Consider the following 13,475-nt stretch of genomic DNA (forward strand, 5'->3'; position numbering starts at 1 on the left):
AACCGCCGAAGAATTTCGTAGAATTTATTGGTCGTCATCCCCAACGATGGACTCGTGCATCCTCCGAGTGCCTACCGCTGCTTGGTGTGCACGACTGCTTAGTCGAGTACACTTGCCTATTTCACTGCTAACCTATATAGTTAGAGGTTGACGCACCCGACGGCTTTAAGCTTAGTCACGACTCATGTGCACTAAGGCCAGGTTTAATGATGACTCGTATTCCCGAAGGTTAACTTTAACATTCGATTAAGGCCAAAAATCAGTTTTACGACCGCTATTTAAGTTAAAAACAGACTGCTAAACAAGGGTAATCACTTGCAGACGATTTTACTACGGTAACAATATTCACATTCATTATAGAGCAATCTTATTTGATTATAAGATCAGATTTGTCGGTAATATCCAAGTTAAGTTAGCAATCACATTAACTAACGACTGAATTCAAACGAAAATTTATATATTATGTATTGAGAGGGTTGAGGAATTTTTTATTTCACTTTAATTAGACCCTACCTAGAGTACTATGCACCCATAGAGTGTATGGGATCCTCTTGAGGCTTAGTTTTGGAACTAGATCGAGCGTAACGTAAATCAGCTAGGTTTGTGAAAAGTTATGATGAACAACGTAGCAGCGTCACGACACTGTTGGAATAATTAGGATGGGAACCACTAGTCGACCGTAGGTTGGAATACAGGTTAAATTTACTTTGTAAATTTTCAGGCAGGTTACTTATCTGAGGATATTGAAGACATATTTCAGGCCCCGACTTACGAGTAAAATGGTAGATCCGATCACGCACGTAAAATCAGGGAGATAGTAGAACGGAAAGATTTAAAATGTTGTTTATTTCTCGTAGAATTCGAGGAAAAAATAGATATGACCACAGGAGCGAAGGGGATAATTAGTATTGGGAATGTACTCGTATATATTTTGTCGATATGATGTACCTGTATGTTTTTAAATAGATCCATCTTTTCAACACTCGCCCTGTATGATTTGAATATACTTGCCACTGGACATTCTTCCATGTAAGTACCTTCTTTCGTGTGATTAACTTCCTTCCAGTGAATGATCAAACTGATATTTGTATAGAGGTGTAATAATTGTGATCGTGCATACATGGTCATGACCTAACACCCCCCGCCACATGCCCTTCTAAATATGTAAATGTGTACTTGTAACACCGGGCCTGAGGCATTTTCCAATGAGAGATCATAAATTCAAATTCATCAAAGGGGAATCATAAATTTCATTCGAATAATTTATTGTACAAATATTTTTATATAAAAGTCTAATGTTACATTATCGGTTCAATGCGTTAATGCGTCAGCGGTAGACTTGCAAGTTGAAATATGCTCAGTTCGCCTACGGCAACGATGGAGGTAACACGTAACTTTGTATTGAAAGTTGGATTTGCCTGAACATCCGCGACCACATGGGGCTCTTCCCTGTTCCCGAATGTGGAGAAACACCTTTGTGGGAAGCTTTGTCGTCATCAGGAGCAGTGGTGAAAACTGTTGAGGCTGATTTCGAAGGACCTATCAAATATTCCTTCCGACATCTCTCCGAAGACTGGGAAAATAGATGGGACAAGTGAACTGCTTCCGATGGGAAGATATTTTTATATATACTTTTAGATATTTTTTAGGCATTTTTTTAGATATTTTAAAGATATTTTTGAGATATTTCAGTATCCTGTAAGCCCCCGCTAGGGTTTGTGGCACGGGGTGAATACACCAGACTAATTTTGACCGGAATGTGACCCATACCGCGGTCGGACAATGTTATTCTGATCCCTTTATGTTCGTGAAAAAAATGACATCTTAAATCTCTCCGTTCTACACTTAATTTCTCTAATTTTATTGACATGATCTCTCCAACCGTAGAACGATGGGGCTAATGAAACATTTTCAACATCACTGCTAAATAGGCGTCCTTCCAATTTATGTAAGAGCTTCAATATGTAATTTAACCTTCGCCCCGTGAGTGATTCCCAGCCTAGCTCGTCTTCTATTTTGGATGCGCTACTGAGTGTATCATAACAACGTTTTACAAATCTATCTCTTCTACGCTGCACCGATCCAATTCGGCAATCAATCCAACTTCGTGAGGATCCCATATACTTGCAGCATATTCTAAATGAGGCCTATCCAGCGACAGTTAACATTTCTTTGAGAAGAATCATCGCAATTTGAATGGCGAGGGAAAATTATGTCGCTAAAAATATGCTCATTATTTACTAAACAGACCTCGTAATTCCAATATTTCAAGAAAGACACTACCTACGTAAAATAACAATTTTATTTTATCTGGTACGCAGATTTGATTTGTCAGGATTGCAGAAAAGCCCTCCCTTTACATTAAGAGGTCCTTTTTAGTTTCACAAGACCAATTATTATATATATAAACTCTTATGAATGCAAGACAATCTATAAAAATTATTAATGACATTTATCAATAGCTGATTTAATTGCTGCATGACTGAAATTGTATTGTTTCCGCGATCAAATGAAATGATATTTTGTACTGTTTTACGATGTATCGGTTATTTTTGGATCCCAAAAATAAATCATAAATCAAATATTATCAGGGTATTGTCAACACAATAACCCAACCAGATTCTTACCTTTGATAGAAATTTGTTGACCGAGAATTAGGCATATTGACGAAGCATATTTAACTGGTGATGACTTAATGCAAACTATTGATTATATAGTTGAAATTTGGTTTATTCTATATCTAATAATTGATTCCAACGTGCCGAGTCTTAAATCTAAGCACTTAATAACGAATCAAATAGATTATTAAAAACGTTAGATGGTTTTGCGTAAATTTGCAAAGAGTTATTTGACGATCGGATTGCTGTTCGAATATTCCAGCATCACCTAACACCGGAATCCAAGTGTCATTTGTGCCGAAGGATGTGGAAAATAAGCCTTTTTTTCATCTTCCCACATCGCCACTCCACCAAATATTATCTTTCCTTGCTCGAATCTTGCGATTCGAGCAAGGAAAGAGCAAGAATTGGGAGAATTTCTCTGGTATTCTGACTTCAAGGGAATTTATTGTGAGAGGTTTCCGTGTATTCCCATTTCAAGCAATCAACAACTGTGATGATGGACGCTATACGTCTCTGTGTTCCGTTTATTTTACTCCCTCTTCCTGTTAATTCCACCAGAAGGCAGTAGAAAGCAAGTTTCGCCGAAAGATCTCTGAAAGAGATCTCCCTGCCAGATGGGGTATGTTTCGTCCAAGAAAAAAATCCTACTTAGGAAGTCACATCGAGCAGAAAAGTGCGATATAGGGTTGGGTTGTGTTTTGATTTATTCCGAAAGTAAAGATCATTTCTCATAATAATAGACCGTGAAAAAGTATTGCAATTAAAGTATAAATATCCTCCAAACCTCATAAGTGTGATACTGTAATATTCATATGCTACGTCGCAAGAGGGCGAGATGGTAATTGAAATATTTTTCGAACGAAATGGAGTTCGTGGAAATATTTTAATTTCACGTTTGAGGAGACTTCCTGTTAATTTTTGCATAAGGTGGATAATTGCCATTGAAAAATGGGTATTTTAATATTTCCCTTTCCAAAGTGAATGAAAATAATCTTGTGTTTCGCCAGATCTTTGCCTTGAAGTCCGTCGAAATTTTTGCGTTGAATCATTCTTGGAACTGAATTTAGGGTTGGGAAATTAAAACTTACGGTAGCTTAACTAAATAAAGTTATGCTTTGAAATGAAAGAGTAACACTTTTGAATTGATGGCCAGTGATGATGCTAAAATAAGATATGTATTAAGTGCATAAGTACTTTTTTAGAGGCTGAATTCAACTGCAAATCCATCAATAAAGTCCTTGAATATTGTGACTTATTTCTATTGCTGCAGAATATTGTGCCTTCTTACTATTCATGTAGGGTCTTAGAAAGTTTTTGGACTGCTCTCTCATTACATCAGGTGTTTACAAGTCTTTTTCCGTCGCCTCTTCCAAATCAGTTACAATCCGGACACACGATGATGCAAGAAAGAATTGATGTTCCCAGTTCACGGTACGGATTCTTATGCTTTGTGTTCCAATTGCAAGCTTCTCCGTGTCAAGATCGGTGGTAAACGCCAGAAGACGGCAGAATATTTGATTCTTAAATTTAACCAACGAGAAGGCGAGAGAGCGCCCTTTTCTTAGCCCCTGCGAGCAACGACGCCGTATCGGACACCTTTCATTTCCATGAGAGTACAATGAATATCCCCTCTTTCCTCGCTATCGTAGAAAGCAGCCTAGTGAGTGAACGCAAGAGGAATGTACTGAACAAACAGACGAAATCTGATGGCAACGCTGACTCACCTCTGGGGCTGGGCCGGGGGGAGGGATGTCCCACCCCTGTCATGGACGGTCAAAGGGTAACTCGATGGCGAATGCGATTCGATCTGGGTATAATCGTAATTATCAGGTTTTTTGGTCATGAAGCAGAGGTTTTGCTGCGTTTCCACCGGACAAAGGTAATGTAATAATGTCTAATTCTCAAATTAATATCCTTCCTTGGAAATGCCATCCTGACAGACAGTGCTTCGTGTGAGCAATGCACGGATACATTTGAATACGTGAATTTTGAATAACGTAAAAATGTGAGATACATGACCGAACATAGATATCGTCGAATTTCGATGAAAAAAATGTTTGGTGCAAAAATTATAATTTTGAAGCTTTATCCTAATAGTACTGGAAGGCTTCCTGCATGATTAAATAAAAAATGTTTCGTTTTTCTGTATTCATTGTTTAACCAGCATAATTTTGTTGAGTGAAGAAAAAATACTCTCGTAGGGGACTTCTTTTTGATGTCCTCGTGAGATAATTGTCACTGTAATACGACTGCGCTGCATGAAAGTGCTGAAAAAATATATAATACGTAAGGTATTAATTTTTATGTGTATTTTTTTGTATACTTTGGAGACATTTACATCAATTCTTCTGATGAATTTAAAGAAATACGTGTGATGCTGCGATAGTTACTTTAACGGAGTCATCCGTCCATAACTCTGATAATTCACATGCCTCAATTCTGTTATCACATGAACAGGTTTGTGACTTCAGTGAATTTAAACGGTTTCAGTCTCAACGTGAAGAAAATAAATGATCACTGATCAAGTAAACTATCATACCTTACGGACCATAGTCCTAAAGTAGTTCATTGAACGTAGTTCACTACGATACTACCGAAATAAATTTACCGTGAAAATTTACATAGTTTACATATTCAGTGAGATGCATAAATAATTTAAGGTAACTTGAGCCGCTAATTTTTTTTAATATTATCCCTCTTAAATATGCTCCAAGGGTGATTTTCGATAAGCGAAATGAAAACAATGGAGCGCGGAAGTGCTGCGAACCATGAAGGATAATACGAGTGTTCTGATTCCCGTTGCTAGAGTGTAGACATGCTTGTAAGAGTGCCGTTTGAAAACTTTCTCAAGCTATCTGGGAATGATCTGCAGAGTTCAAGATCCTAGTGACTACTGATTTGTTTCGCCATGTGCTGGATATTTTCTCTCAGAAGTCCTAAGTTTAGAGCAAAACATGTAAACTGAAATTATGCATCGTAAAACTCGCGGAATCGTCATAAATGTTAACTTCAAACGTATCCTTAACGTAATTTTTCTTTTTTTAGATTTCAAATTTTTTGACATGGAAGTTATTGTGATGGTGAAAGAAAACAAACTGAAAATATTTCGATGAAATGACAAAAAACCTCTATCATTACATTTTTATTTCAGACTGGTGATTTGTAAGTGGAAGCACTTCTCTTTTTAACGGAACAAGTAAACGCCTGGTACTTTTCCGCAACAAATGCGTCTGAGAAAAGACTATACCTGCATTAAAAGCACACCATACAATAATAATGATAGTCGGCATTTGCAGTGAAATGAATTGATTACATGGTTTGTCCCAAAAACATAAGTAGAATAATTCGGGAGAAAACTTTATTGCAGATGCAAGAATCGTCATGAACAAATTACTAAAAGTCTTGAAAACAGCACCCCTTGTGCATCGACACACCGATGTCGGCGCCTCTGCCACTTATCTGTTACGCTTCCTGTAAGGCGTCGACGGGAATCTCGTTCAAGCACCTCGTCATTGCTTCTTTGACATAATCCAGTGGTCCAAATTGGTACTCAAAGAAGTTGTAATTGGGTCGTACTCAAAGGCCCATGTCTCCTCACCAGTAACCACCTATTCCAAAATCTCAGGTCACTTTCACCGTGGTTCAAGAGGTCCAAGGCAAGATTGTCACGCAAGCAGTCTTCCGACAGCACCTTAGAGACCATCTTGGCTCACCTTTCTCATGGCTTTATCTTCTGTAAGAATGCAATGCACTACGGTTTTCTGAATAATGCACTCTCCTAACATCTTGCCACTTTGGGGTCAATCAGAATCGAGCATGTGTCTTACTTTTGGTACATTTTCATCACACTGTGTTGTTGATGGATGTGTCCAGGGCATTCCTCATCGTCAACCTCCTCGTTACCCTACCAGAACATCTTTTGCAAGCATAAAACCCTCACCTGGAACATTTTTCCATCCCCATAAGGATCCTTAACCATGGGCATTGTCTACGAATCCGATTTCCCGAGTTTAGCGCAAACTTTTATCGAATATCATTGCTCCATGGAAAGTGGCATCGTGAATATGTGACGCGACCCTCAAACAGGGCTTCAGTCTCGCAGCCATCCGCAGACTGAAACGGCCCGCAGACAACTAACGCTGATCGTTTTGCTTTCCCAAGACCTCTCACTATTTTGCCGGCCATAAATCGTCCCACTCCAGTCATCCGCTTCGCCAGGAAAAATCGTTTTACTTACTTTTTGGGACAGATCCTGTATATTTCATAACACCCATTTTGGGAGAAGTACATCAGCATTAAATTTTATCATTTTCCGCCAGTACGAATTTAGAATAAAACATTTTGATGCTTCAGTCATTTGTTAAATTTATAATAAAAACATACCCTTGTCCCACGTGAATTTAATTTTGGTCATGCTTCATCTCAATTAAACATTTCGTGAACAAAAAATAATAAATCGTATTAATGTCTCTCTAAACAAGGATAGGTTTCAATAAATTGAGGTTACTTTTTCTTTCTTTCTTCTGAATTACCGTGGACTCTTGTCAATTATAAATGAATAAATATAGTAAATAAAGTCGTCCATCATGTTTAATGTTTTAATTAAAACGTTTTTGTTCTATCCGTAATTTCACATTATCGTTTCCCTCGCTATCATTAGCCCTCAGAATTCCATATTCTCCTCTATAGTAAGTACATAGCTTTACTATTGAACAACTAAGTCATTAATTATTAAAATTACATTATTTAAATCGGCATCATATGACGATTATCAACGACCTTGGCGATCATATTTTAAAATTAGGCCTTGGCCAGTCATTTGTTTTTTCACGGCTAAATGATTGGTTTAGCATTCTAAAGAACTTACGTGCTTAAATTCAGTTTATAATGGTTCTGTGTTCTAGTAAGAGATTTCACTCATAAAAAATGGCTGAAGAACGAAAGAAAATGTATTTTACAACGCTAAAAAACTCGTATTAATCACACGGAATGAAAAAGGTGACGTTCTGTGTGTATCTTTTTTTATCACGACCATATTTTATTTGGCGAGGTGCTGCTGCCGAAAGAAATTTGTGACAAAGAGATATTTGACCGCGGTAGGGTCATATTCGGATTAAAATTAGTCTGGTGTGTATTCTTACCCTACCACGCACCCTAGCTGTGACTTGCAGGGTACTTAAATAAACCATGGAAACTACGCGTAAACTTGATGTCAACTGTTCCTTCTTAAAATGACGACGCTACATTTCAGGAAATGGATTTCTACATTTGTGAGCGAATGGTTGAGGAATTTCAATCCCTTTGATTGTAAATTTCAATTCAGTGGTGCTATTTCCATCGCTGGAATGAAGTAATTATCGAATAAATAAATGAGTGTCGGATGAAATAATCTCTATATCACATGGAAAAATATTCTTAATAAATAATGAGACATACAGGACAGACATACATACTGTAGGCCAACACGGAAGCATGAAAGAGAACCTCCGCATTCCTGGCTGAAGTTTTAAAACATTTGTCTCGCCTTATCCAATCCTCAAATAAAACTTAAATGGCTTTGCAGGTAGTTGAAAAACTAGTAGAGAAAATGTTATACATACACACCCTATTCCAAAAGTGGAATGGTGGTTCTCAGATCGCTGGCCTCTAGCATCAGTAATTTGAATTACTGACAAACTTCTTGACATCACAGTCGATTCTCTAGATTCACATATATTGTTCAATTCGTCGGCAGTATAGTTCTATGAAGCTTACCACAGCAGAAAAACTCTTTTCGTCAGCAGTGAAATGGTTTTCACTCGGATTTACTGGCAAGTTATACTTTAATGGTTACCAATTTGCTTAGTATAATTCACACAGTTAAATCAATAATTACTAAATAAACGAGTGGCATGCAGTCAATGGTTCGAGATTGATTAAAATTTTCCATCATCTATCGTCTTACTCCCTTCAGAAGAAATTCGATAAATTCAGTCATTAAATTTTACATGTCTTCCGCCCGTTCAAAATAACTTCAGCGTGTTGACTGTCACATTTTATTCTAATTAAGCTTAATCAGACGAGGTTGTGAAATTAATTTACTCCGAAGGCAAGGTCAATAAATCCATTGTTGAAGACCATTAATGAGGAAAGATTTGAGCAGTAGAATTAAATATATGCTTAACAGTTCCTGTTATTATACTTCAGTGAACGATAATGGCTCGAGAAATCATTTCTAACTTTAATTAAGACATAAATTTGGGCGAATGAAGGACACTTCCTAGGCCGTGAAGGTAAACTGTGTGAAGACTCATGAAACCTTTGCCAAGGACCAATTATTTTAAAGCCAAAATTTTCCACGCTAAAGAAAGCTTTTATCGGCGACGTGAATCAGGTAGCGAATGATTGAGTAACGAACCGGGTTAGATCAGAGTAGGGACGGGTTATGGTTCCCCAGGAAGATCTAGTACCGGAAAATCACGCAGCTTGGGTGGAGTTAAGGGTGCCGAGAGAGCTTGTTCGGGAATTGAATCCGTGCCCTCCGGTCAAAAGTCCAACGCTCTACCCCAGGACTACCGTGACCCACATATATAATATAATTCTCAGTGGATAGCCCTACAGCTACGAAGTCTTACGGATATTTTGCACAACAGACACATATTTCAAAGATAGTTTTTTGCACAAATTGCATTCTCGTTAGAGGGAAATTAATGACATGTTTCTTTGGAGCCAGGATGTTTTAGTAGAAAAATGATACTTCACGGTGGTAATTAGACTTATCTATAGCCTGATGTAAACGGACTCACGTCAGGGTTATTCATTATAAATTTCTCTGAGCTTGGGTTACTTCAAATTCACGTTTCCAAGTGAAAGTTTTGGAACACTATATGATCCAAATTTTGCCTTTCTTCCGTTTTCTTTTTTGCAGTCACAAAAACATTGATTTTGAGGTTCTCCACTCGCTGGACAAAGCAGGCCGGAAAAATGACGCAATAATTACTTTAGTGACCCGAACGGCTTAGGTATTATTAATCCCCACGTTCTCTACAGAACTATTAAAAACACTATAATTGAGTTTTTAATTTCCCACAAACTTTATTTTAAGGTACAAGACGTTTCATCGACTTGAGGCATTTAAGTTACACTTGCAGCTTTTGAAAATATACCCTTCGGACAGAGAAGAGGAGCGTGGCTATGTAGGCGTTGTACCTTAAAATAAAGTCCGTGGAAAATTAAAAACTCATGTAATATGGACAAACATTTCCACGAAGAGAAGCCTGAAAGTGTTAGGCACACTATAACTGGGATTAATGAAAATATTAACTTCCCTTCGTGGTTTGTGTAAAAGGTAAAAAGAGGTATTTTTCAATACACTTGTTGTGGCGTGTCCTATTAACATTTTACCCCATTAAATAAAGAAAAAGAACCCCATTACCTCTAATATTACACCAGTAGCAACAGAAATAAGCAAGTAAAACATCAGTGAACCTTTGCTGCGGGCTCGCAAGATTATCCATTATTCTTAATGCGAAGTGTTCCGTTATATTTATTCATTCAATCAAGGTATTCAAACCTGTTTAAATAAAGATTTTGGAAGCCTGTTTAAATGAAGGTTTGGTTCCTAATGACCATTTTCTTCTACCTATCGTGAGAACTTCCTCTTTCTTTGTCCAACACTATTTATTTTCTCATTTCTCCGCAACTTCTACGCGCCTTCATGCTCTCTAAAAAGTCCACTCTCTTCCTTCCTCTACCCCGCTTACCCAATGTGCTTCCTTCCATTATGGCCTTCAATGTATCAATATTTTACGATATTTCCTCCACCCTCATTTTTGAATTTTTTCCATTAGCTTCCTCTCTTATCCCACCATGTTTAAAACTTAGTCCTTTGTCCTCTGCTCTGTCCAGCCTATTCTCTCCATTCTCGGTCACAACCACATCTCAGGAGTCTCCAATCTATGCTCATCCTCTAACCTCAGAAGGCTAGTTTAATTGTATTGAGTTTTATTTTAAAAATTAACGAGATCAGAAAGTGTCATCTGAGTCAATATCGCAAACTACGTACGAGTATATCCTTAAATTCAAAGAAACTGAGGGATATGCCGCAACTGTAACTTTTAACGGAGTCATCCGCTAATGCAACAATTTCTAATAGTAAAAATCTTTCGCCTTGGCCGGGATTTGAACCCAGATACTAAGCCCTGAAATTTCTGAGTTTAAGTGGACGCCTCGGTAGCTTAACTGGATAAAGCACTCGGCCTGAAAATGAGGTATCCGGGGGATATTTACACATTGAAATTGTTGAACTATTTCCTTCACAGTTTCCTTATCAGGGAAACATTCGGGGGTTGCTTCGACTAAGTTTGCACATTATTAAAAAAAATTACTTCACACTTCTAAAACTTGTGGCGTTTTACCTTTCTTGAAGTTTAACTTTACTCAATTTATAAATTAATGGTTCGAAATTTTCGATTTCACGCCGGTAAATAGTGTTACATTCCTTTTCCTCGCGACGAAATAATCACGTATTAGTATGAAGCCAATGAAAAAATACGTCACTTATTAAAAATAATGGACCATTTTTTTAAATTTTAAAATATTTAATCTAGCTGAGGTTCATGGCATATCAGCGACAGTTACACCAAGGGGCCCGAATAAGAATTTCAAACTGCTCCTTAAGAATCTCCAAAAAGGATTAATGATTGTCATCATGCTCAGTGCTCAGGAGAGAACTCCTAAAACGTTTTTAGAATACTCAGGTCGGTGAGATAACCTTCAATCAAAGATTAGGGCTAAAGGGCACTGAAAATTGATGGTATTAGGAAAAATATAAATGGTACGTAGAAGACGTAAGATAATTTGGCTTGGGCCTGTAAAAGGAGCTACTTGCATTTTTTAAAACAAAATCTATGATACTGATTTTGGCCAAGTCGTCCCTGGGGTCCCAACGGAATGCGAGGTCTGTCCGAGCCATGCGAGCCATTTTTGAGAAAAATAGCCTACCTGGGACAATGAGTCCTCGTCGAAGTACTCCCCTTGGGACTTCAGCGAGACGTTATGAGAAGTGTGCGAGGTCCCAGGGGGAGTACTTCGAAGGGGACTTAGGCGTCATTGTTCTAGGTGGGCTATCTTTCCAAATAAATAGCATGGCTGGATAATTTCTAGACAGACCTTGGACGTTCGATTTGGTATTCAACATACGCTTTCTACGAGAGGAGGGTAATTGGAATTTGTCAACTGAACTGTTATGTGCACTTAACTAGTTTTTCAGTAGGAGCTAATAGAGACTATGAAGGCGAAAGAAAATAATTATGCGAGTGAACTGTCCACATGTTTCCCCGAATTTCATTGTTTTGTATTCTTGTGTTCATGAGAATTCGCTAGCCCAAGCGGGCGAGTATTTTGAATTAATTTTCCGTAATTACGAGCCTGGGATCGAAATTTCGTGTCATTAATTCTCTTTCGACTGCAGTGGACACGAATTATCTGGATGTACTCATCTGGCTAAATAGAATTGTTATTCCGGAAGGAAATGTTTACACGCCCGGGCAAGGTCATGAATTGGGATACGAGTTATGGATTAAGTTAGGAGCCTTGACGACAAATCAAGAAACGGGTCAGAAACTATTTATCGTGGTCATTTCCTTCCTCTCGACATGTAAACTTAAGGTAGTAGTTTAAAGGAAAGAATATTATGCCATTAAATACTTTTATTTATAAAGAAAGAGGACTCCTTTGCGCGACCATGACAATACACCGAGGGAACTGAGGCGACACATAATAAACCGTATGAACGGAAGCAGCGTATGAAGGCCTAATTGGTTCTGGTGTTTTGCGGAATATAATGGGAGTACGTGCTGACACATTTCAATTACTGCGACAAACACTTCATTGCACTTTTCTTTTTTCATGCATTTGAGAATTTTTTTCTATCTCACCATGAAATATTCCAAGATATGTAAACCGTTTACCTGTTCTAGTTTATGAACTCCTCTTTTTATATTTAACTCATATTTCTTCTTTATCAAAAACCTACTACTCTTTGTTTTGTTCAAATTGTTTCTCATCCCATACCTATCTCTCCGACCTTTCAATGCACTCAGCAGTGCTTGCAACCCCCTGGCTGACAGACAAATTAAAGCTTTGTCATCAGCGAACCTGATTTTATGAATTCCCTGCCTACCATCATTACTATCTCCAGTTGGTGCCATGTCTCTTTAATTATTTCCTTCACATATATGTTGAACAGCACAAGACGTATGATAATGGACGACCCTGCCTTACACCTCTTCCTAACACTTCCCATCCGGGCTATCCCTTCCCCTCTCGCGCCCAAGCAGTCAGAGACTTGAGCAGGTTGTGACTAAGTCTCCTATCCGTCCAATCTACTCCTATTTTCTGCAATAAATTCATTATTTTTTTCCAACTCATTCTATCGAACGCTTTTTGAAATCTAGGTGAAAACATATTGATTATTAAGTTTACATTGCACATAACCTTAAGTTGCAATAGTGGTTTTCCCGAAAAATCTCTAACATATGCATTAATGTTTTTAAGCATACTATACATATGCACAATTAGGTTAGGTAAATCTTATTGCCTTTAAGGTGGCAGATAGAAATAGAGGAACAGGAAGATGTTAATTATATTTTAGCCATCACATGACCATCAGCACTCTAAGTGAGGATGTGCAAGGAACCTTTCACTACTCAATCTTCATTCATTTTCCTTCCAAACTCTCTTAAATTCTGATGCAAAGATGCAGGTTATGACGTATTAGGAGAGTAAGAAGATTTAGTGTTAATTATTGGGAATCTGGTGGACCTTCAAACCGACCACCGCCACAATTCACAGCGATAATTAACCAAAAATCTT

Source organism: Hetaerina americana, unplaced genomic scaffold (assembly GCF_022747635.1).
Source record: "Hetaerina americana unplaced genomic scaffold, ioHetAmer1.1.p SCAF_6, whole genome shotgun sequence".
Lineage (NCBI taxonomy): Eukaryota > Metazoa > Arthropoda > Insecta > Odonata > Calopterygidae > Hetaerina > Hetaerina americana.